Source organism: Ambystoma mexicanum, chromosome 9, assembly GCF_040938575.1.
Source record: "Ambystoma mexicanum isolate Mex_15411 chromosome 9, UKY_AmexF1_1, whole genome shotgun sequence".
Classification (NCBI taxonomy): Eukaryota; Metazoa; Chordata; class Amphibia; order Caudata; family Ambystomatidae; genus Ambystoma; species Ambystoma mexicanum.
The window spans coordinates 1533399935-1533424245 of record NC_090931.1 but is presented as its reverse complement, the minus strand read 5'-3'; positions in this window follow the sequence as shown (position 1 = coordinate 1533424245).

Sequence of the window (24311 nt, the reverse complement as noted above, 5' to 3'; positions counted from 1 at the left end):
CTTTGGTTCTTTTGATGATCCCTGTTTGTATATTGGGATTAGTGTTGCTATTTTCCAGGACTCTGGGACCTTTTTCGTGCGGTTAATCAGATCTATAATTTTACCACAGAATTGTGCCCAAACTTCTGGATTTTGTTTTAATGTTGCGTTCGACATGCCATCTGGCCCCGGTGCCCTTGATGTATTTAGTTTTTTTATTATGTTGGTAATGTCTTCAATATCGTATCTAATGTTCCATTGCCTTGGCAAATGTTGTTGCGTTTTCTTTATTACTGTTGTTCGTTCTTCGTAGAGAGTTGAGAAATACTCTATCCACGCTGCTTCTGGAACATCCACTATCATTGCATTTTCAGCCTTTGTACTCGATTTCAAGAGTTCCCACACACGTCTGGTGTTACGGATTTTCAGGGAGGCCATCATGGATTCAGCGTTTTCTTGGTCTTGCATCATTTTGGCATTTTTATGCCAATTTTAAAATTTTTGTTTTGCTTGGCCAATTATTCTTTTTTTGGTTTGAGGGGATTCTTTTTGTGCTCTTTTAATGGATTCCTTTTTTTCCTTTTTCTTTTCTGCGATATCTTTGTTGTAAATATATTTTCGCTCAGGTTTGGATGGATGATTCAATCTCTGTTTCATTTGGAATTGGTCAGTTAACCACCCATAATTGATTTTATTGGAATCTTCTTTCTTTGAATTCGTTAATATTTCTGTTATTTCAGTTAGTCTGTTATGCGGGATTCTCAAACGGTTCATTCTATTTACTAGTGTCAACTTGGGGATATTTATTTTGCGTCGTTCTTCTTTGTTCATTTCCCATGCGCGCTTTAGTATGTAATGGTCGCTAAGTTCACTATATAGATTTTTGGCTTCAATTTTTGCTTGGGTAATTCCCTTGCTCGTATAGATATAATCTATGATTGATTTGTTTTCCCCTCTTGACCATGTTGGTATTGGTTTTTTTGCTGCATTGAGGGCATCCCATCTTTCGAAGTTTCTATTGCGTGTCTCTATCTTGTGCTCTATTTTCCAACAGTTGATCTGCTATTAGATCTCCTTTGTCATCAAATATATGCAGGTTGAGGTCTCCTCATATAATAAATTCTACATCTTGATGCTCCTGTGCAATGCTGTCTATCTTAGTGAAGATCGAATCTATTACCATTTCTTCTGGTACTTTCTTTGGATTCCAATATATATTGGTGATGTTTAGGTATTGGGTCCTTTTGGACTCTTTGTTCCACTGTAGTTCTACCATCACTTGTCTTTTGATTAAAGTGTTTTGCACCCAGTTTCCAATGTTCTGGTATTCGATAATTTCTGTTGTCAGTTCCTGACTCATTAGGGTAATAAGTCCCGCTGACGGTCTGCCTCCATTGTGGTTAATAGCAGGATTCATGTATGTTAGAAATCCTTCACATATTGGAGGAGTTGTTAACCATGTCTCCTGTAAACATATCACCTCTGCTGAGTTTAACTTTGGTCGTTTCGTTTGGAATAGATGTAAATGTCCCCTAGTATTCCCTGAGTATATAGTTACTTCTTGTATGTTATTTCCTGTTCGTTGTTATTGTCTCGGTTTTTTTGTTTCTTCATTTCTGCTCTTTTCCATACTAATTTCCCACCAGAAGGGTGATTTTTCAAAATTCCATTTGTTCAGTGTTTTATCCTTGTACTGTATTGAGTTCCTTCTTTTTTTCTCGTCCTTGTACCATCTTACTTCCTCTATTTCGCTCCATCCTTTATTTTCATTATGTAAATTGCTTTCATCACTGCTGATATCCCAGTATGTTCTATTACTCTCTTGCTGCGTCATACTGGGTGTTTCTTTCGTGTCGTCGTCCGTTCTTATCATCATTTGACACTCTGAATCCTCTATCTTCCAGTTCTTCAGTGCATGATGATATTAAACTTTTCAATTCTCTTGAGCGACAATATATCCAGATTTTATCCAATCTCTGTTCGTCTCTAAATTTGATTTGTTTCAGATCTTTTGATTTTAGTTTTTCCAATTTTGGAATTGCCTTAAAGAGGCGTAATAGATTAGTTCTGTTCATCACAATGTTAGCCTCTTTTTCAGATCTTCCTTCTAACTTTAATCTCATTACACTTTCCTTATAGTAAGGGTCAACAAATTGGAGTTGTTCAAGTTTTGATCTTTCTTCGTTCCTAGGTTGTTTCATTCTTCGGTCAGCTCGTTTATCTCTGTTTTTGTTTGTTTATTCGGGCTGTTGTTCCTGGTCTATTCTCTCTTTTCCTGTTGTGTTCAAAGTGCTATTTCCTGTGTACAGTTCTTCATCTGAAATTTCTTCACAGGATAGCTCAATTGATATATATGATTCTGTAATAGTTTCCTCATAACAGTCAATTGTCAGCATAGATGCAGGATTTGGTTGTTGTTCCTGTTGCCCTTCTCCGCTTTTGTCTTCATTTCTAACCTTCTCTGGTTCCTGTGTTGAATAAGTGGAAAGGTTCAATAGTGATTCAATATTTCCTTCTTCACTTGATGAGAGAGACGCTCACAGATTGAATGTTATCGCCCTCGCTTATTATTTCTTGGGTTTGGGTCGATTCTTCTACTCCTCTTGTTCTTGCTTCGCTTTCTTTTGTTACTGTATCCACTATGCTCATTTCTTTGTGTTTTTGGGACTGTGTTTTATTTTTACTGTTATCTTTAGCACTTTGGGCTAGGTTCCTGAGAAATGCTCTAGATCCTCTTTGTTGTTTTTTTGTCTGTTTTTTAGCCATTTGCGCTTTTGTTTTATTTGAATTATTCATTGACTGTTGTTCGAATATGCTATAATTCACATTCCCTTGTGTCTCAGGCTGCGGATATATTGTATTTGTTGTTAATTCCGCTGTCCGGTTTATAGGTTTTTTATTTATTTTTGTCTTAAGTTCTTCGGGTGTCAAGTCTATTAGGAGCATGTCGTTCAGGTTCTCTGTTTCATCATTATAATTGTTCTCTCTCCTATTCTGTGTGCTGTCTCCTATTATCTTAGCGGTGCTCCCCACTTTTGATCTTTCTGTTTTTGATTTTTTCCTTCCATGTTATTCTTCGTTATGGATGTTTTGGTGAACGAAATTAGGGCTTCCATAAGGGTTGCTTTGTCCGTTCTATCTTGTCTTGCTATCTCTGCCAGTCTTTGTTGCCATATATAGCTGTTTTCTGCTTCTATGCCGAGCCGTTCTTGTAGTTTGTATACCAGCAGTTCTAAATTCTTTTGTTTGGTGGATATGGAATTGAGTATCGTAGTGTGTTCTTTCATTGTTTCATGACTTGCTTCTTGTAGCTTTATGTAAGGTATCATTGTTTGCGTTGTTACAGCTATCAGCATGTTCTGTAGATCCAGCATTGATGTAGCCACTGACTCTTGTTTATTTCCTGGCTTAGGTGGACAATCACCAACAGATTCCTCTGGCATGTAGTTTGTTTTCTTGGCATTGGTTTCCTTATTCGCTCTTTGTATCTTGTTTGTAGTTGTATAACTTGAGTCAGTATAGTTTTGCCAACTATTGGTTTCATTACTTGTTTCTAATGTTCTTTCAGCTAAATTAGCTTGTTTTCTGTTGTTCCTATTTATTTGTTGTAATTCCATCAATGTTTCAATTTCTGTTAAATCCAGCGATAGACGTTCCATTCGACATTGACAAATTGGCGCAATTTCTTTTATAAATCTTTCTGATTTGGACGCTCTTTGATAGTACAATTTCCATTGCTCTTTTGCCTTAATTGCTTTTTCTTTCTGTGATACTAGTGGCTGTTCATGTTTACTGGTATCACTTTCTTGCTTTAAGCTTTTTGCACCAAGCTTTTGTTCGATGGATGTTGCCGGTTCTTTTATTTCCTTTTTGTCTGTTTTTGTCACTTGATCCTTTCCCCTCTGCCTCTGGGGATTAATTGCTTCTTCAGCCTTTGTTGTTTTTGGATTTGTCCCTTTGTTGCTCTGTTGGTCGCAAATTTGTTGCATAATTTCTCCTTTCTGCGTATCACCTGTTTTGTCTTTTATTGGTAGCAATACTTCATGGTTTTTGCTGTCTGTATTGTTATTTTCTCCCTTAATGGTTTCTTTCTCTTTAAGGGGTGTGCAATCCAGTATTTCCACCTGGCTCAGATTGTATCCCTCTTCCATAGCACTGTTATGACTTTCATCTTGTTTCTTTGCATTTCCTAACATTAGTTTAGATGTTTGTCTCGTGTTTCCTCTTGGTATTTGCAGGTTTAATGATGCATTGGCTTCTTCCGCTCCGGCCGTCATTTCCAATGCTTCACCCTGTTCTTCCACGGGCAGCCTTGATCTTCTCAATCCCTCGTCCCTTTGCCCCTCCGCTTTCTTTCCGTCAGATGTTGCTCCACGATCGGCACACACTGCACGTGTGTAACCGGTACCGCCTGTGCTCCCCGTCTCTCGCTCTACGCAGGCGTTCTCTCTCCCCGTCGGCACGCCCGTGCCGCAGATGGACTCGGCAGCCTCGCTACAAGGTAGGTCAGTGTCGAGATATTGGGAGGGGGCAGGTTGATGTTTCTTTGAGCTTGTGGGGGTCAAAGGAAAGACTCCCGCAGTCCCCCCACACTGTTCTCTTCCTGATATGCGGTACACACCGTACCTTGGGTGAAACGTCTGTGCAACTCGCTTTGTTCCGCACCACTTTTCTCGATCGAAAAGGAGAGTACAATGTCTAATGGTATAGTGTTTTCCCTCGTCTTCGATGTATTCGAAAACCCTTTTATTTGTAGTGAGGGGGTCAAAGGACAGATTCCCGCAGTCCCCCTTGCTACACTTTTCACCGATTTTAAACGGGATTCCGCAGTCTAAGCTTCCTTTGTAATGTCAACTCACTTCTGATGGCTTTCAGTTATACTCAATCAGCTGTAATCTATGGCTCTCTTTTTATTTTTAATTTATAAACACTATTCCAGCGTCTAGTTGTTCTTACCTGCTTGGGTATGTCCGCCGGTCCGCTGATCCCGCGGACTCCTGCAGACTCCACACTCTGCGATTTTTGTTTTATCGCTGCGACTCCACTGCGCCAAACAGCCGCACAACAGCCAGTGGCCTTGACCCCGATGGGCTTAACGCCGCAAGGGTGGTTCACTCTGCGTTATGAAGGAGAGATGTATCACGTGATTTGTCACGTGCTTCAGCTAGCTCCGCCTCCTCCAGGAAGCGAGCTATGGTCGGCAAGAGCCCCTTGACAGCTCGCAATGCCGAGATGGAATCCGCTGATAAAAACGCTCGTTTTCAATTAAGAAGCACTTCTCCTTAGGCCAATAACACACTTGTCGTTTCTTGTTCCTTCCCCTGACATCCAGGGTGGGAAATTCCTTTGTTCGAGTTTTGTCTTTGGCGGGAGTTCCCTGGACACCCCGCCCAGGCTCCAGTCAGTCTGTAAGCACAGGAAGTGGGGGAGGAGTCCAAAACTTCCCCCTCCTTTGTCTTAGGCCTTCCTTCAACTGGGCCAAATCCCAGTGGGGGTTGGCTGTCCTGATTGGACAGCCACACGCCCCTTTCTTGTAAAATGCAGGGAGAGAATGCAGAGGTTGTGTCGCAGTTCCTGATAAATACTGGAAACCTGGAAGCTGAAGTCATGTCGACCACTAGAACAGAAAACCAAAGAGGATGACAAAGGAAAAGCAGCGGGAATGATTTCCAGCGACCGGAGAGCTTACTGTGTAACCGGAGCCTGCTGCAGCCCTTCCTTCCGATCGACCTGGGGTCTCTGAAAACGATGACCCGAACCCAGAGCCTAGTGAGACCCACTAGACTCAAGAAGACCTGCATTTTGAGCCATCCCACGGGTTGCTGCAACCTTGCGTTCTTGCAATACCCCAATACCCTGGGACCTCCAGCCATTGTGCGGTGCACGGTCTTCCGAATTCTGGATCTCGCTGAAACTTCGTGGGCATCCTGGTGTATCTCCAGAGACACGAATCGAGTCCAAAAAGTCCCCTCACAAGTGTGCTGGACCTTTTAAATGATGAGAATTCAACCACGATTTTCTGTATTCTTCTGTGCTCCTTGAAAAGGCGCCAAACCAACAGAACCACATTCAGCCATGAGAGAAATCGTGCCTAGAGCCTTCTTCATCGATCCCTGCTGCAAATTCCGTTCTGAGGTCTTGTGTTCAGTCTCCAGGACAAGGAATCCACTGACCGGGTATTTGGCTGCAGTCCCTGAAGTTCTCCTGCTGCAATCTCTTCTTCATTGCTGAGGTACTGTGTTGGCTTGGGTATATACTTACCTTAAGCCTGTTGGCATTTCTTTGTAGTCCTGGGGAATTTTCTGTGATTGGGAGGTCCCTCATCCAGTGCACCCAGTCCCACTGCTAGAATCCTGCTGGGGTGTCTTCTGTGAAGCCCCTGGACCCTCTTCTAACCCTAGAAGTAAAGTACTCACTTGTTTGCCAGTTTTCCTATGGAAACTCTGACTTTTGCTACTAAAGAACTTATTCTAACACTGCCTGTTGGTCACTAGTCCTAGTGACCCCCTTCTGCCACTGAGAACACTCATGCTCTAAGGGAAAGACTTTGAAGGGATTGGGACTTCTGTCTTGAAAAGTTATCAAGTGTTTTACTTACTTATAAAGAGTTGGTGGGTAACTGTAATTCTCAGAGTGAACAGTTACAAAAGTTCTTACTGATCCTGAATGTGTGATGCACTATTCTTAAAAGTATGGTTAACATCTTTTCTTCCTTAGCCACTGTTTTGCCAGTCTAAAAGAAAGTAGATGTGAAGGTATTTTACTCTCCTGTGATTAGGTCTTTACAAAAGTAATGTGTTGGTTTCACCAGATTATTCCTGCAGGGTAATTATATGAGTGTCCTCCAACTGTTGGTATCACCAGGTTCGTCCAGTTAGGATAACTGTATGAGTGTCCCCCAACTGGGTCTTGCTTCCCCTGACTTGCTGCTAGACTGTCCTTAATAAGTCTACATTAGGTTGTTGCCTACCTAGAATATTTATTCAGTAAAGTGTGACATTGGGTTTTACGTTCCCCTTCATTGTGAAGTTAAAGTAAGTGTGTTTTACTTACCTTGTGTTAGCTGTGTGCCACCCAAAACAAGTTACCAGAGTTAATGCTTACCTCAATCTGGGGTTCCCTGATTTCCAAAGCATCTGTAATTGCATATTACATCCTTAGGTTTAACTCACCTGGTATAACTGTGTGTTATGACAAAAGTAGTTATAGGTTTTTACTGCACCTAGAATAAGTGTTTCACTATTCACCAAGAGTATATTGTCCAGTTGACTGTTTATGTGATTTGTTCCAAGAGTCACTGTACAACTGGAAGGGCCTACTGTCCTTGTATTACCAAAAGTAATCTAAAAGTAACCATTGGTCTTTTACTCCCAAAGCATAGGCTTGACCTATACTAAATGTGTATAACAAGGTTTTGACTTCCCTAGAACTACTGTTAGGTGTTCCAAATAAGCTCTATACTTGGGTCTGTGTACTTTCAAGTATAGTGTTGTGTTTTATATTGTGATTTTATATAATGTGTTAGTACTTACTTAACTTCTAGATTTATCTGGGCCTACCTGTATTTAAATAAATCCTTTATTTTTACAATACATAGGCCCTCATTAGGACCCTGGCGGAGTGGGTTTCCGCCAGCGCTAATCGCGGCGGACCCGTCCGCCGTACTACGAGTTCCCTTAGCGCCATGGAGGTTTTCTCCGCCTGGTTTTACCGGGCGGAGAAAACCATGGCGCTAAGGGACCTCGTTGTTAATTACGCCGCCGTACTTTTCGGCGGCGTAATTAACTCCTTCCCCACTCCCATTATACCCTATGGGGCAAGAATGGGAATGGGGAAGGGTAAAATGGGGATTGGGGATTTACCGCTCCGCCAAGGTCGGCATGGGGTGGTAAATCCGCCAACCCCCATGGCGCTATCGGCGGCTTTCCGCCATGCTCCGCGGTGCATTTAGCACCGCGGATTCCGCCAGGGTCGTAATGAGGGCCATAGTGTTTCAGTGTTTCTTTGGATCATTTGTGTTACAATTTTCACCTGTACTGTATCTACTGCCCTCTCTCCCTCCTAAGATAAGCCTGGCTGCTCTGTCTACGCTACCCCGAACTCAGGTGGTACAGCCTTATACTAAGAGTGGAGTCTTGTACTGCCTCAGTAGAATGGTTTTACTAAGCCCTTAGTTGGACTTCAGAAGAAAAACTGTCCTAACACCCTATCCCCTCCATCAATAACTATGTGGGATGGTTGACCGATCTGCTCGCTATGGTTGGGTCAACTGATGAAGAACTATTACATCGTCCGGGGGAGGGGGGGCAAAGTTATGTACGCTTGTTCTATTCAATCATATTACTCATACACGGGGTATGCAACATTTATGAGGAAAAGGGAATATTCCTGCATGTAGCTAATTCATTTCCCCTCTACCATACACTTCAAACTTAGTCAATTACCCATCAAGGAATGGACCAAACACTGGGGAGGGCGATATGAATCTCCAGATAAATCTGTAAAATGACGCTTTTGTCTTGGTTGTGATCCCATTGAAACCCTGAAGCATTGGGTATTGGAATCTCCGGCTCTTGTTTTAGAGAGCTAGGTACTTTTAAACACCTGAATGCTTCATCTCAAGGGAATTATTATGGTCCAGGCTGATGTGGGGGGAAAATGTATCTCTGATGCTTTCTGTCATTTCCTAATAGATGTTCTGGTTCATTTGGATTATCGGTACATTGTATGATTTAACCTTTAATATTGAGTCATTTTAAAATGTTTTCTTTATTATTTTTTTGAGATTTGTCTGTCTATTTGTATGTTTTGTGTGCAATATGTAAGGTTTAATTTAAACCAAATTACACATCTGTTCATTAATACCCTACTGCCTCCTCCCCTTGAAACCCCAAGGGTCTTCTACAGTCCTACCACAGACAGACTTTAGTAAAACTCCCTAACAAGCCCTTCCTCCTGTTGGGGAGAATTCTCAGAAATGTGCTAATTCCCTCCACCTTAGAGACCCCCAGCAACTTTGCTGCATTTTGAGGTCTTGTTTTTTTAAAACGGGAGAGAGTGAGACCACTTTTCTCACACTCTCATATATTTTAATGTGATTTTTGTACACTGTTTCTTTTGGTTGTGGAGTCCGGCAAACTCCATAGGCATAATCCTTTACATTGTGTGTCAGAGCACCTTTGGTGCAGTGGCACAGGGAAGTCTTTCAGATTTCCCAAATGTTTGAATACATTCTCTTGGTTAAACTACTATTTCCAAGAGCAGTGAAGTGAAATTTACTTCCATTTCTAACTTTCTAGACCCAGCACACACTATCTTAACAATAGGGTGCTGGAGGGGTTACCTAGTATCCCTTTGTCTAGCTTCTCATGCAACATTTCTTATGTTACCCTTTCCTCACTGAATGGCTGGTGATAGTGGTTTCGTTTTAACTACCATGGTGTGCATTTACCACGGGCTGCATTCGCATCTGCAGTAAAGCACCCAAAGGTGCCATGTTTGTCAAAATGGCCCTGTCTTCTTCTTTTTTCGCCATTTCTTTGTGGAAAGGTCCTTCTTGAGATTTACACGCGCCAAACCAGGTTTGGTCCCATTGTTCGTTTTGCCTTTGGTGGGATTCACGAGTGAAGTCGCCTCTGGCTCCAGGGTGTCTGGGGTAGGCAGGAAGTGATGGAGGTGCCCAAAACTCCCTGTACTTAGTCTGCTAGGAGACCCAAATGCACTCTGAGATGATTGGCTGGCTGACTGTCTGGCAAGGACAGCCACCCTGCTGGGTGATTGACAGCTAGGCTGGAATGAATGGGAGAGAACTGAATAAAAGGCAAGGCTTTTGGCTTGGAAGGCAGAGTCAACCACTGGACGAAGGAACCGAAGAAGAACTTGAAGAGGACGCCTGCTGCAACTCCTGGACCGTTGGTTTGCCCATGTAAGCCCTGCTGCAGTGCTGAAATGCCAAGTCAGCATTCGATCACATCCTATTGCCTATCCTCTGCACCTTGCAGGCGCTTTACCCGCTGCCCCCCGCCTCGTGCTGCCGCAACGCTGATAGACTCACCTTATATCATGACGGCAGTCTCCTCTTCCACACCCTTCTAGTTGGTGGTGGTGATTCCACTTTCTCAGGTTTCCTACCTGCTCTGTACCTACAATCCACTTGTAAAAGACTAACAGCTACTAGACTTCGACTTCTTACCCTACCTGTTCCATGTTTGCCTGCCTCACCCATTTACGTACTGGATCAAGTCCCATCTATGTTGTTTCCTAGTGCACTCCCAGCTTTGAACGTTGAGCCCTCTGCCATCTTATGTTAAACCCGCTTACCCAAATGCTGCATTATATCCAGTATTGCTTGAAGTTCACATCTAGATGTGTCTGTCTCTTAAAGTTTGCTGTACTTTGTCTATAGTCCTTGAAATCTGAATCCAGTTGTTTTTTTTGTTTGTTTTTTTTACATCTGCTGGACGTAAAAAGCTGCCAATTTCTGTGCTGCTTAAACTCTGCAGGCTTTATTTAAAAGCTGCACTTTCTGCGGAATTACTTCAAAATCAAATCTAGCTGTGCTCTTATGTCTGCAATTGAATCTGTGTTTTCCGATTCTGGATGTATTCTATATCTATTGGCTCCACTCCAATGCTTCATCTTAATATATTCTATTCCTCTGGCTCTAAGATCCCCAGTATGTGCTATTCAAATGTGCAGGCCCTGTAGACCTGCTGCCCTTGCCTTACTGACACTTTCCTTGTCGCCTTAAGCTGCATTGGGTACTCTATTATCTGCTGCCTGTACTCAATTGCATGCTTCTTTCCTTTTGATATTCAAATCTAGGGGCCTTTGTATTTGTTTATTTGGTGAGTTAACATCTGCTGTCCTGTTGATATTTTCCCTGCACATTTGAAATTCAAACCAGTGTTCTTAAAACCACTGTTTAAACACTGCTCAGAGGAACCTCTCATCTGTGCCTGTTTGGCTGCTAGGCCGCCTGTTGAGTTATTTTGTGCACAGTGCAGTTTCTTTACTTCTCTTCCCACTGGGTAGCCTTCTTCCCCTGCCACCTTGGTGCAGTCCCTTCTCCTACTCTCCACCCCAACCACCCCCTTGTAACTATGGTGCTCTCTATCCCTCCCATCTATTGTAATTGCTACTCTATTGCCTTTCCTTCCCCCAGCCCAACCTCCTCCTTCTTGACCGGCATCTTCCTTCTCCATTAACTTCCTCCCTCCTGCCACTCCTTTCTCCTGTCCCCCCCCCCACCGGGCCTCTTCACCCGCACTGACGGTTGTACCCAGTCCCTGTACCCCGCCTTGGAAGACCTTTTTAAAGGAGGCAACCTGTTTCACCTCGCTACCCTCAACTCTCGCTCTGCTGTCAAATGCTCATCTGCCACCTCCTTGAAGACCTTGACGTTCTTGCCCTCACTGAGACTTGGTTCAATGCCAGCTCCGTCACTGCTTTTCACACTCTTCATCCAGAGGCTACAAGATCCTCTCAATTCCAAGCCCAATTGATCCGGAGTTGGAGTGGCTCTTGTCTTCCTTGAAGGGGACCCTGCGTCAGTCATACCCACTCAATCTTACTCCTCCTTTTGAATGTCTTGTTTGTAAGCTTTTCATATCTTCTTCCCTCTCTCTCTCGCAACCATTTGCAGGACCCTGGGGCTGAGCTCCCCATTCCTCTCAGAGTGGGTTGACCTCGCCTCTTCTCTTCTAACTCTAAACTTCTCCTCCCTGTAGACTTCAGTATCCACCTAGACTCTTCTGATGCAGCCACTCTACCTTTCTGCAACCTCTGTGACTCTTTCCCTCACCATTCTTCCCTCTGGCCCAATCCACTCAGCCGGACACACCCTGGAGGTGCTAATCACAGCTGATAACTCTCAGACTAACCCTCTCACTACCCCTCTCTCCTGTTCTGACCGTGCTCTCCTCTCCTCTCATTTTGAGCTCCCTGGTGAAGTAGCTGCCTTCACTTCCAGTCTCTGCCATCCGACCGATGAAGCTAGTTTCAGTTGCTGCTTTTGCCGCTTACTTCATTCACCTCCCCCACTCTCGACTCCCATCACTCTTGATCCCCTTGCCCCGCCATGACGAGCTGTCTGAAGCATGCCTCCAAGTGCAATAGCTGGTGTGACTCTTTAATAGCCACGCTTAAGCACAAGTGCAATGCCACTGACAAGAATTGGCTGACTTCTTGCATATCTTCTGACAAACTGGCCTGTCGCCTGCGCCAGAGGTAATACAGATTCTCCATCCGCTCCAAGAAACGGGGCCACATGCGGACCTGCACCCCTGGGCCCATTAACAACATGGCTGAACTTTTAGAAATCTGCAAGGAACTTGCCAATCCTACCTCTGTCTCTCTTTCTTCTCTTCCCTCCCAGGCCCTTGGCACATCCTTGGCCACCCACTTCACTACCAAAACTCAGGACATCCTGTCTTCTTTCTCTTCTTCCACCCCCACTCCTCCCGCAGTACCCAGGCCTCCCTTGCCCTCCCCTCCCCCATTTTAATCTCTCTTCCTTCTCACCCATAGTACTGGATGAGGTCACCAAGATAAGTCTGCTCTATGAAAGTCTCATCCAAACAGCTGCTCCCCTACTCTAGAACTATCAAGGCCAATATTGCCTCTCTCGCTCCCTCCTTGGCTCAGTTCTGTAACCATTCTTTCGCCAATGGCTCCTTTTCTTCTCCCCTCAAGCACTCCCTTGTGCACCCCTCCTAAAAAAGCCATCTGTGGACCCTTCCTGCCCAGCTAACTACCACCCTATCTTCACTACCCCATGCTTGGGCAGACCCTTTGAGAAGTTGTTCATCTCCCAACTAATCCAGCCCACTGAATCTGTGGTCTGTCTCCATGACCACCAGTCTGGCTTCAGAGGCACGGAAACTGCTCTCCTGAACACATGTGATGACCTGCACTCTAACCTTGATTCCAACTACTCATTCTCTCTCGATCTATCCTCCGCCTCATAAATTGGTTACATCTTGCATCACTGACTGGGCACTGGACTTGTTGACCTCTTTTCTCTTGAACAGACACTCCCAAGTGCAACTTGTCTGTTTCTCTCCACTATCTCGCTCTCCACCGGTGGCATCCCTCATGGCTCTATCCTTTCACTGTGGCTCTTCAACATTTGCCTTGCCCCTCTTGCTCACCTGATCTCCACCTGCTCGCCTCATTTTCAATGCTATGCTGACGACACATAGCTCTCCTTTTAAGCTTCCCTCCTCTTCCTCCTCCTCCTTCCTCTCTCCTTCTCGTCTGTCTGACTGCTATTCAGGCATGGTGTGCATCTAACAATCTCTGCATTAATGTCTAAGATTGAGATCCTTCTCATTGGGACTCCTGCCCCCTCTTTTCCTCCTACTCTCTGGCCACCCTCCTTTGGCCCCTTCCCCTCACTCTCTCACAAGGCAAAAATGCCTGGGTGTCATCTTTGATTCCCCTCTGTCCTTCTCAACTCACATCGCTGACCTTGTCAAGAAATGTAGCTTTCAGCTTCACCCCCTCCAAGGGCCGCATCTCTCCAGCCCTGACATCTCTCCATTGGCTCCTTGTGGCTGCAACGATCAAATTCAAGACCCTCTGAATTACCCACAAGGCTTTCTGGGCCCTGGGACCTCTCTACATCGAACTCTCTCTCTCTCCCTAAATTACTTCCTTGCTAGAGTTCTACGTTCCTCTAACTCGCTTGGAGTGAAGCGCTTGTCTAAGCAGAGAGTGGGGGGTTAGATCCCCCTCTTGGGCCGGGGCCTCCCTCTGGAATGGTCTTCCTGCCATTCTTTGTCTTGAGCCGGATCTCCTTAAATTTCAGAAGCTTCTCAAGACATTCCTCTTCTCCTCCTTCTCCTTCCCCTGAGAGTTCCACCTGGCTCTTGTCTGGTTGCCTGTCACCCTCTTCAGCCTTACCGGGCCAGTTCCTCCCTCGGCCAGTCTCCGCCCCGACCACAGCGAGCTAGACTTCCCCCACTGTGGCCGCCGAAGATGGCCCATGGAAGAACAAATCATCATCAGGTGGTGAAAAAAGAAGAAATTGGGGAAAATTGTCCCATGTGTCCCTTACCGCAGCTGCGACAGCAGACTGCATCTAAGTTTCACAAAAATGGTAGAAAAACGTGCACTGCCACCAGCCACTCAGATTTGTTACTGTAGCTAGCAAGTTACAGGAGAAGTGAGAAAGCGGTTACATAGTTTCCCCCTCAGCCTCCACATAAGGTGGGTGTGTGCTGATCTCACAAAGAATAGGATACAAAGTATCCCCCTATCCTTGGGAACATGTGCTCTCACAAGGAAAAATAAAATAAAACCAAATGGGGGAGTTCAATGAGCTTCCAGCAGCACTAGGCAATGACAGCTGCCATAGAAAAGGATGGAGGAAAGCAAGAACCCATAAAGTACAAACACGAATGACTGAGTGAGGAAAAGGGTTCCCACTCACTCAGGGCAGCCAGAAAAGGGGGGAGGGGGAAGGGGAGGTGAGGGAAGGGAGCTGAATTGAAGCAATGTCATGGAAACCAGCAAAGTGTGAAGTGAGACACACAACGGAGCAGTCGCACAACCTCCGGAGTGCCTGCATACAATAGCACACCACAAGAGCTGTTAGGGGGCCAGATGGAAGTACGGGCCCATGGGGAGCAGACTGGTAAGCCTTGCGATCTTCGAGTGGTTTTTCTGATGTACATTGAATGAACCAAGTGCTCTCGTAGATTGCGGCCCTCTTGAATGCAAATCTGGGTTTTTGTTGGTTCGGTAAGCATAGTCTGACTATCAGCCAGTACTTATGAATTATTTTTTTAATTTGAAAGGCATGTTGGCCATGGGTAATTACACATGTGATTTGGTCTTCTCCTGCATCTGGTGCTTTGGGAGTAAGGAGCGAGTCACAGCATGTGAAACAAGCTCTTTTCAATGATCTGGCCACCAATTGTTTAGGGTAGCCCCTTTCTCGCAGTCTGTCGCTTTAAAGACTAGCGTCATGGTAAAAGTCGTCTAGAGAGGTGCAATTTCTATGGATGTGAAAAACTCTTGCAGTGCTGACTCCGATCCCTCCCATAGACATATCACGTCATCTATGTACCGACGCCATTGTTTGATGTTTTCCCTCCACCTGTTTGTTTGATTGAATAAGAACTTCCCTTCAAAGTTGGCCATGAATAGAATTGCCAAACTCGGGGCAAATGTTGCCCCCATGGCAGTTCCCTTTGTCTGTAGGTAGAACTGCTTGTTGAACTCAAAGAAGTTTTTGCATAAAGCTAATGTCATTACTTAGATGATGAATTCAGGTTGGGCCTTAGTCTGTATGTTGGCTGCGATAAGGTATTCATACACACAGTCAATCACAGCCTGTTGAGGAATGCTGGTGTATAGTGACTTAATGTCTAAAGTCACCAGTAGCTGTTTCTGTGGATCAAAGTCCAGATTTTCGAATAGCTGAATGGTGTGCATGGTGTCCCGAATACAAGACTCTGTGGTTCTGCTAATGGATTTTAAAAAGTGATCCACAAATTTACATAGAGGTTCTAGTATCGACCCACATCCAGAAACAATTGTTCTCCCTGGGGGGTTGGTCGAGTCTTTGTGGATCTTAGGTAAGGCATAAAGACAGGGAGTTCTGCCCTGTGTTGTCAAGAGAAATTCAGACTCTTTCTCTGTTATCCAGTCCCTTTCTAGTGCAAAGGCAACCATTGCAGCAATTTCTATTTTCAGATCTTTAGTTGGATCTTTTTTGAGTATCTTGTAACTTTCTGAGTTGTTAAGAAGTTCCATGACCATTCGATAGTACTGTTCAGATTTCATGATCACAATCCCGCCTCCCTTGTCGGCGGGTTTTATGATTAGCTCAGATCTTTTGGATAATTCGGAGAGGGCTTCCCTTTCTGATCGGGTAATATTTTGATGTCTTTTGGGGCCATTCCTCTTCCTCATATCTCTGAGATCTCGCAGAACACATCTCTCAAATGTCATAAGATCATCAGGGATTTGGTTGTCAGAGGGCGTGAAAGTGGATTTCGGGTGAAGTCCAGTGTCATTGGGGGTTTCAATGTCTTCATGCTCTTGGAAAAATGCACGTAACCTTACAGTGCGTAAGAAACGTCATATTTCCATCTCAGTATTGTACCAATCTGTATTACCAGATGGTACGAATGATAACCCTTTGGATAGTACCGAAATTTGTGTGGCTGTAAATTGAATCTTTGCCAGATTGAAGATTGGTAAATCCTGGTCTGTCTCTACATTTATCTCCTCCGACGTCTCGGTCGTCTGCGCTGATCTTGGAAGCCGGGATTCCAAGGTGGGGGGCCCCAACCTCCACCTATCCCTCCTCGTCCTAAAAAAGGCGGAGGAGGTGGTGGTGGGTAATTTTGTGGTTGTGGTTGGCCAAATTGGTTGTATTGGAAAGGATTGTAATTATAATTGGAGTTGCCGCTTGACGAGCTACTACTTGACCCCGAGAAGGTCACCCCTCTCCTCCTTGGTCTCTGCTGTCCGTGCTGGGTAGTCCCTGATGGTTTGATATGTTTAGAGTATTCTTCGGTTGTGTAGGGATACACCAATTCTGTTTTAAATGCGTTGATGTCTTTCTGTAGTTTATTGGTTTTCCTTGCCAGGGTATTTGTTTTGAAGATGGCAAACTGTTTGTTGATTGCCTCTATTTGATTTCTAGCAACTGTGATGAGTGTATTATTTGTAAATTTCATCTCTTCATCATCCAGAGTCTTTTGTAATTCGAGCTGATCCTCTGTGCAGTTGTAATAGTGAGGACCACAAGGTCCCTACTGCACTTAATAGCGATATAGCTGAAATTTGTGGTATATTCGTTGTCTGCTAGAAACAGATAAGGTTCGTTTCAAACAATTAAACCGGTTGGAATAATGCTGGCTCTCAGATATTCTTTAAGAAAGTGTCTATGCAGTTCCGTCCGGAAGACCTTTTTCTTAAGTTTTAAGAGATCATCTGTGTTTGTTGTGGACACAGGTGTATTTGGTCCCGTAGGATCAAAACATGATGGTCCTGAAAGTAAATCTGATGTTTGCTCCTCAGTGTAACTTAGGGTGGCACTTTCTGCCATAGTTTGTATGCAGCTGAGTCCTGTTCCGTGAGCCGTGCGGGAATGTCTGCCCACTCAAGAGAAATTGAATATGTTTATACACTAAGGTTTATCTATGCCCAATTTGGTAGAACTGAGCAGGGTTTCTTCTAAACAGTGCATTGATGGGTGGGCAAGTGTCCCAGTGTGTTGGGTCCTAATGCCCTAGTACCCAAAATCACCTATCCGGAAGGACAACCTCTAGTTGTCTAAAATAGAAAACCACACCTGAATGTTCGGCATGGCCATTGTGAAAAGTAGCAGACTCGGGCAAGCATTGGATTGAAAAACCCAAAAGGGGTAGCACTGCTACTAGGAAAGGTTTGACCCGATTTTGTTATTGAGTGAAGCAAACAAATTAGTTATATCGGGGAACCTTAACCAATTGTTACTAATGGAATGTATTACAAAATTTGGTAGCCCATAAAATTGTCCAGGAAGAAAAACCACATACAAACAAGGGGCTGTGGATGTAAATTGATTGTATCAAGAGAAAATATAAAGTTTGATAATCAGCATTTACATATATGAACAAGATTCAAAATTACAGACCAAAACGTGTGTTGGTGTCCTAAACCAAACAAAATTAAACATATTATAATCCTTGAACTAGTGTGGTTTGAAAGAAAACTTAAACATAAATGTTTTGAAGAAAATCAAAAGCATAACATGAAACATTTAAGAAACACATATATATTCTAGATGTGCATGTGAATAGACACATATATATATCAGTCAAAAACCTGTGTTCTTAGAAAGAGGGCAGCCCCTGGAATCTTCGACCCCTCAAAGGACACTACCCATGCGGGGCATGTTCGGTTTGCCAATTTACTATCAGATTGCAACAATTCCAGGCCGGAGAAAGAACTTGGACCCTGAATGATGTCTCAAACTGTAAAACCAACCAAGTGGTATATTGCATCGAGAGCACTTGCCCCCTGCGCTATGTTGTGAAAACTATGCGCAATGTCGGCATACGGATTTCAGAACATCGATCACGAATCCGGTGCAAAAACCTAACATCTCCGCTAGTACAACACTACATAGAGAACAAACACAGGCATACAAGACATCAAGTGGTGGGTCATTGAATGGGTCTGAAGTGGTCCCAACATCCAAGGTCGGCTTTTAGACTTGGAATGCAGGTGGATACATCGGATGGACTCAGTAGCCCATGGGCTCAATGAACAACAACTGTTTCCGCACCGATGATCCGCCAGTGCAGCAAGGCTTTCACACTCCCAAGCCATATAGACAAATGACCATTCATGGGTCATGCATGCAGCAACACCTGACAGTAGGAAAGTCGTTTGATAGTTGTACTTACACCCATGACGAGTAGGACTACCCAAAAGTGAGATTTCAATATACATTCATTTGTCCCAAACTTTGGGCAAACCCTTCTTATCCCACACAGATCAGTACCCCGATATTCAATTGGTTTTCGTCTCCAATACATGGGAACATCAACTCACCTGTTTTACACTCCACATCAATAAAATATTTGTACTCGCCAGACACGAGGCACAACCAAAACAAATGGTCTGGCGCACGCAAGCAATCCAGAGGCACGCACGATGGCTCTGCATGCATTAGGGCATGAGCTTCTGCTTCACGGACCTATTTCCGGGTCTGAACCAGCGTAACCAATCATGGCCCGTTGCTCACAGGACCATGATTGGAGGACACACAACACACCCCCAGGAGGCTCGCCGAGCTTAGATACAGTCACAAGAGGCAGGGAAGGAGCCTGCACGAGACATTTGAGATCGCGCAAATTCCACCTGAGGAATGTAGATAAGCCGATAGGAACGGGTTTATCTACATTCGGTCTTGGGGCCAAGATGAAATCACACTTCTCCAATTTCACTCGTCTGCAGTTCTCGGCCCCGCTTGCCGGACTAGCAGTCCCGGCCTCCGGCTTCTCCACATTGCAGCCAATCAAGCCACAGCAACTAGAGGCTTCTGATTGGCCGAGCGACGCACACCCTCCCATTTCCTCAGGGCGATTTCACTGCAGCAGCAGTCTTCAAGCTACGCTGATGCTCAACGCACAGCTCCGCCCACCGGTCTTTACTTCGGGTGACTCAGCGTCCCGACAGGCAGCCGGGAACACAGACGTGCCACACTGGACCAAAGCTGAGCCTGCAGCAGGGTTAGAAAATGGACCCTCCCAGGTAAAGAAAGGCCACACTCCTTTATTACAATGTTCCGAACGAAGGATGAGTGCAGCTCTCAACACAAGGATGCTACACAGCCCTCCTTCATGGCATGTGTATTTTCTCCCCGTCTGGCAGGATCCACATGATGCAGTGTACACCTTGGAACACAGATACATGTCTAATGCCGTTTTGACTCCCATAATTTGAGGACCACCTGGGATTCTAGGGACCTACCTTCACATTTAAGGTATTCCTTCCACACTTATTATTGATTCCACACTGCTAACCTTGTTTTCCACAACAAATGACCCTTCCGCTCCCTTTTGAGGTCACACTTTTAGATATTAGGCCATGGCTCCCCTGTTAATACATGCACTCTACACAGAGATTCCAGCATGCAGTAACACAGAGCCACCTTTTTTGTTTCTCCACAGAGACACATCAATCTGCATTCGAGCAGGACCCGCACACTCTATCTGTGGCCAGCGGGTCAGTCTCCTGTTAAATCTGGTGTACAGTCCTGGCAACTGCAGAGCCCCATCCAGGGAGCTTGCCCTATCAAGAGATTATCCACAAGATTACTGTGGTGAGACATTTATTCAATATGCCCAACACAGATCACCAGAGGTAGTAGAACTTATTTCTTACCCTGATTTCATTTCAGCCCCATTCCCTGTTTTTAGATTGTTTAATCTCTAAGTATTTCTTAGGACGCATAAAGAATTATTTTCTTTTTTACTAATTTGCCTAGAAACGTCCAGAAAGGAAACACAAGCCTACCAAGAGGACATGAGATTTATTTCCTTTTTCTCTTGGTTTTTTTCTGCTATAGGGGCCGCTGAAACGCCCTGAAGAAGGCGGCTAACACGCATAAACACACATCCCTCTGACGCATTTGCAAGATGGATGGGATTGCTGCCGAAACATCTTTTTTACGCAAGGGGGAACATTGAACCTACTGTTTGGGGTTCCGTGACTAACATGGTTCATGTGATTTATTCACATATGGTGGCATGACCACTATTCCACCTCCTGCTACGTTGGCATATGGCTATCAGGACAATCTTTCCAGATAGAATCCACTAGATAAGGCAGATCTAAGACTGTTAGAACTACCTAGAATTTTCTATGAAGCATGCAAGGTAGAAAAAGTTAATGCACCTGACACTTTGAATCTGGGCATTTTCTAAGAACACAGGTTTTTGACTGATTTACATATGTGTCTATTCACATGCACATCTAGAACATATATGTGTTTCTTTTATGTTTTATGTTATGCTTTTGATTTTCTTCAAAACATTTATGTTTTAGTCTTATGGTGGTTTTTTGATTTTCTTTCAAACCACACTAGTTCAAGGATTATAATATGAATTTTGTTTGGTTTAGGACACCAACACAAATTTTGGTCTGTAATTTTGAATCTTGTTCATATATTAAATGCTCATTATCAAACTTTATATTGTCTCTTAATACAGTCAATTTACATCCACAGCCCCTTGTTTGTATGTGGTTTTTTTTCCTGGACAATTTTATGGGCTACCAAATTTTGGAATACATTCCATTAGTAACAATTGGTAAAGGTTCCCCGATATAACTAATTTGTTTTGCTTCACTCGATAACAAAATCGGGTCGAGCCTTTCCTAGTAGTAGTACTACCCGTTTTCTGTTTTTCAATCCAATGCTTGCCCGAGTCTGGTACTTTTCCCCATGGGCATACCGAACCTTCAGGTGTGATCTTCGACTCGCACCAAAGTCCACCCACCCCCCGTGCCTTCTGCATTGTCATCTGTTAGTGTTACCCCTGGGCAATTGGACTTGGGTAGTGCAGTACTTCTACCCGAAACAGGCCCCGACTCTGGCCCGACTTCTCAGTCGGCAACCCCAGTTTGGCTGGAGCGCCGCCTCAGTGTGAGAACTGTGGATGTTGGTGGGGATCCTAGAGCCAGCGGAGCAATTGCACTGGAAGTGGAGGAGGTCGAGGAAGGCCCCAATGGTTCCCACGCCAGTGCTACATCCTTGAGCATAGCTATGAGCATAGCTATGAGATCTGAAGCGGCGGTCCGCACATCTGAAACAGAGGACTGTCATGTTTCCTATACCGTGACAGGGGGCAATGATGACTGCACTAAAACATCTGTCAAATCCACCACTCGGGCATCATGGGGCACAGTCTCTACCCCTGAAATGCCAATTTTGGAGACAAAAGGACAGACTGTTCTGCCTAAAGGGCGGGTAATCCCTCTCCTGTTGCTGAATGCGCGGCAGGGGCTGGAGGGGTGAAAACAGGAAGGTGCTAGCCCCCACCTGCCCCTTCTTTTCCCCCCTTATCAGCATCGAGCACTGCCCGGCTGCCATGCTTACCAAAAGAAATGGCTTCCTTTAATGATCTCATCGTAAAGAAGCCAAATGTAACCCTGAAGACAGTTTACCTTCACAGATATCTCTTGCTCTGGTGAAATGGAGCTGGAGGGGCGGTAAAGGACCTAAACTCAATGTGCTTTGTCCTGCAGTGTCTCCTGCTACGCTGCATGAACTGGAAAAGCCTACCCAAAAGACAGCTTTGCCTAATAACATGCACACCGGGCAAAGTCGCCCTGGCTCAAGGGCTGGGGAATTGACTGATGTGCGAGTGAACCTTCAGGAAGGGGCGGAAAACTCACCAGCAGCCAAAGACCCAACTGACTGGGGGGAGAACCCCCTACACAGAAAAGACCAAGGCTAGACTATTGCCTGATCCAGCTAAGGGCCGGGCCTCCTACAACAAGAACTTGATACTCCACCCGGTTGAAGGATGGGCTTTCCCTATCGAAGCAGAGTGGGCTGGAAGGAAGGCTTGAGACCCGAAGCACACTGGGGTCAACATCCAGATGGTTCCTGGGTGAAGATTCTCTCGGCCGACACCCCACGAGACCAACAACTGCCCCAACCACACCTGAAAATGAAACCCATGGTATCACCTTAAGTGAGGTGGAAATGCAGAACAGCAACACCATATTGTGGCTTATCATTTCAGCAAAATGCTGAACGGCAAGAGGATCCAACTGGATAACCCCTCACTAAGCAGGCACCAAGGGCCACGTGGGAACAACGCTTCAAGTGTAAGGACTTTGATAGTGGGCTCAGCCCCCAAACCAGTATTTCACCCTTCCCCTTCTGTACTGAGATCTACCCAGAACACAAACTTCCTGGTAGCAGAACACGAAAGCTCCAGATCTCGGAGGAGGGAGAGCGTGGTCACTCAAGGAAATTGGGCCAGGACCCCACTCAGTCAGATGTCGTAGTGACGATTGCAATGGCTCCTTTTATGAAGCTGTATGAGTCATTAAAAGACGCACTAAAAGACCAAACGGCTGTGCTGGCTATACTACACTCCAAGAAATGGAAGGCTACATTACAACGTGAAGAAAATAGGAGAGGGGAGCTGCTATGTCCTTCTGCAGGAGGGGACTAGAGCTAAAAACCCTGAATCTGCCACCCTGTAATACCGGGGGATGTACCAAAAGAAAAAGGGACTGGCAAGAACATCATTGGGAGCTGGATTGGTCCAGGTGGAGGTGCAAAGCCCGACTAGGTTGGGCAAAGTTCTGGGTCTTTGCACACCTATGACGGAAGCCACAATGGATACGCTGCCCAAGAAGGGGTGGGTTCGCACTTGGAAGGCCAATGCCAATGCCAAAAACCTTTGCGCTCTTTGCCAGGAAATGAAAGAGTAATCAACTGAGACCGACACCACACAAACCCCAAACCCAAATCCCAATGTTTAAATCAAAGGACTCTCGAAGCTTCCTGAGAAAGTTCTTTCTCCAGCAAACCTGGGAGATCGGTGCAAGAAAATAACCGCAACAAAACGACAGCCCAGAGGAATGTAGATCGAAAGCTGGCTGAGGATTCAACTTTAAACAAGGGACAGGATGCATCGGACCTTCTGGGCCTAAAATACTTCTAGCTGAAGAAAAGGGACGCTAAGGTATGCTTGTGCCAGGGAAGTAAATTGGGCTTTATTTTGCTCCTGGGAGCCCCATTTCAGCGCAACGATAACCAACCGTGCCCCTTTGGTAAAGGATTAAATGGTCTGCCTCCATCACTAATTCCAGGCTGCACATCCACACCTCGTGTGGGCAAAGGAAAGAAACATTTCTCCGTATCGGGGTGCAGATCTGGTAAATCATGTTTACCTGAAACCAAGAAGATCAACAGCATGAACAGAATTCACACGAGAACCCTTAGACTAGAGAGGGTCGTGGACAAAGGAGTGGAACGTAACCTAAACAGATCTAACATGTTGAGTCTATGACACTGTATCCCTGCACATCTACACTTACGAGCTTGCCATTGTGGAGTTTACACAGGAAGAGCAGATGGTTCTGATGCAGCTTCGTCTTCGCTCTACCATGATAAAGAACTTGATGCTCTGTCGCACCAAGCTTTTTGCTCATGGGATTTTAAATATACAGATCTGAGTGGTTGGTGAACCACAGATATCGATCGCCAGTAAAGAGCTCTCGGCAGGAGAATTCCGGCTCCAGACGCTCCGTTATATGCACCACCAGGGAAACCTCCCCAGTAAGGTGACCTCAAGGGCCAAAAGGAGTGAACCAGTCTAAAACCACCTTTTGACTCCTCGGCCAGTGAGGCTCTGCCTCAGTCACCTTAGGATAAACCTGACCCAAACAATAAAACCTCAAGGAGGCACAACTGAGGACCGATTGTTGTGACTTGATCAAAACCCATCAGAACTGCCAGAGGATGAATCTTGGGCCCCATCAAATGAGGACAATTACTAGCTGAAATTCCCCACGGGAAAGGGAAGAAGACCCTTTTGTTGGCTTCATGGAACACACTGGGGAGGGGGTGGGGCGGGTTTCTCACCTGTTCTCTAAAAGGGACCCAGAATTGGATGACCTGGATTTTGTAAGCCTGCAAGAAAAGTGGCTAATCGAATGCCCAGTTCTGGACGGGTTTACTATCCTCTTAAATCCAGCTACAATGGGCGTGGGAAGCAGCCCTCCAGCTGGCCTACTGACCCTAATTGGGGGTGGGAAGGGATTTAAATTGAGGTCTCACATCATAAGGGGCCCTTTAGGGG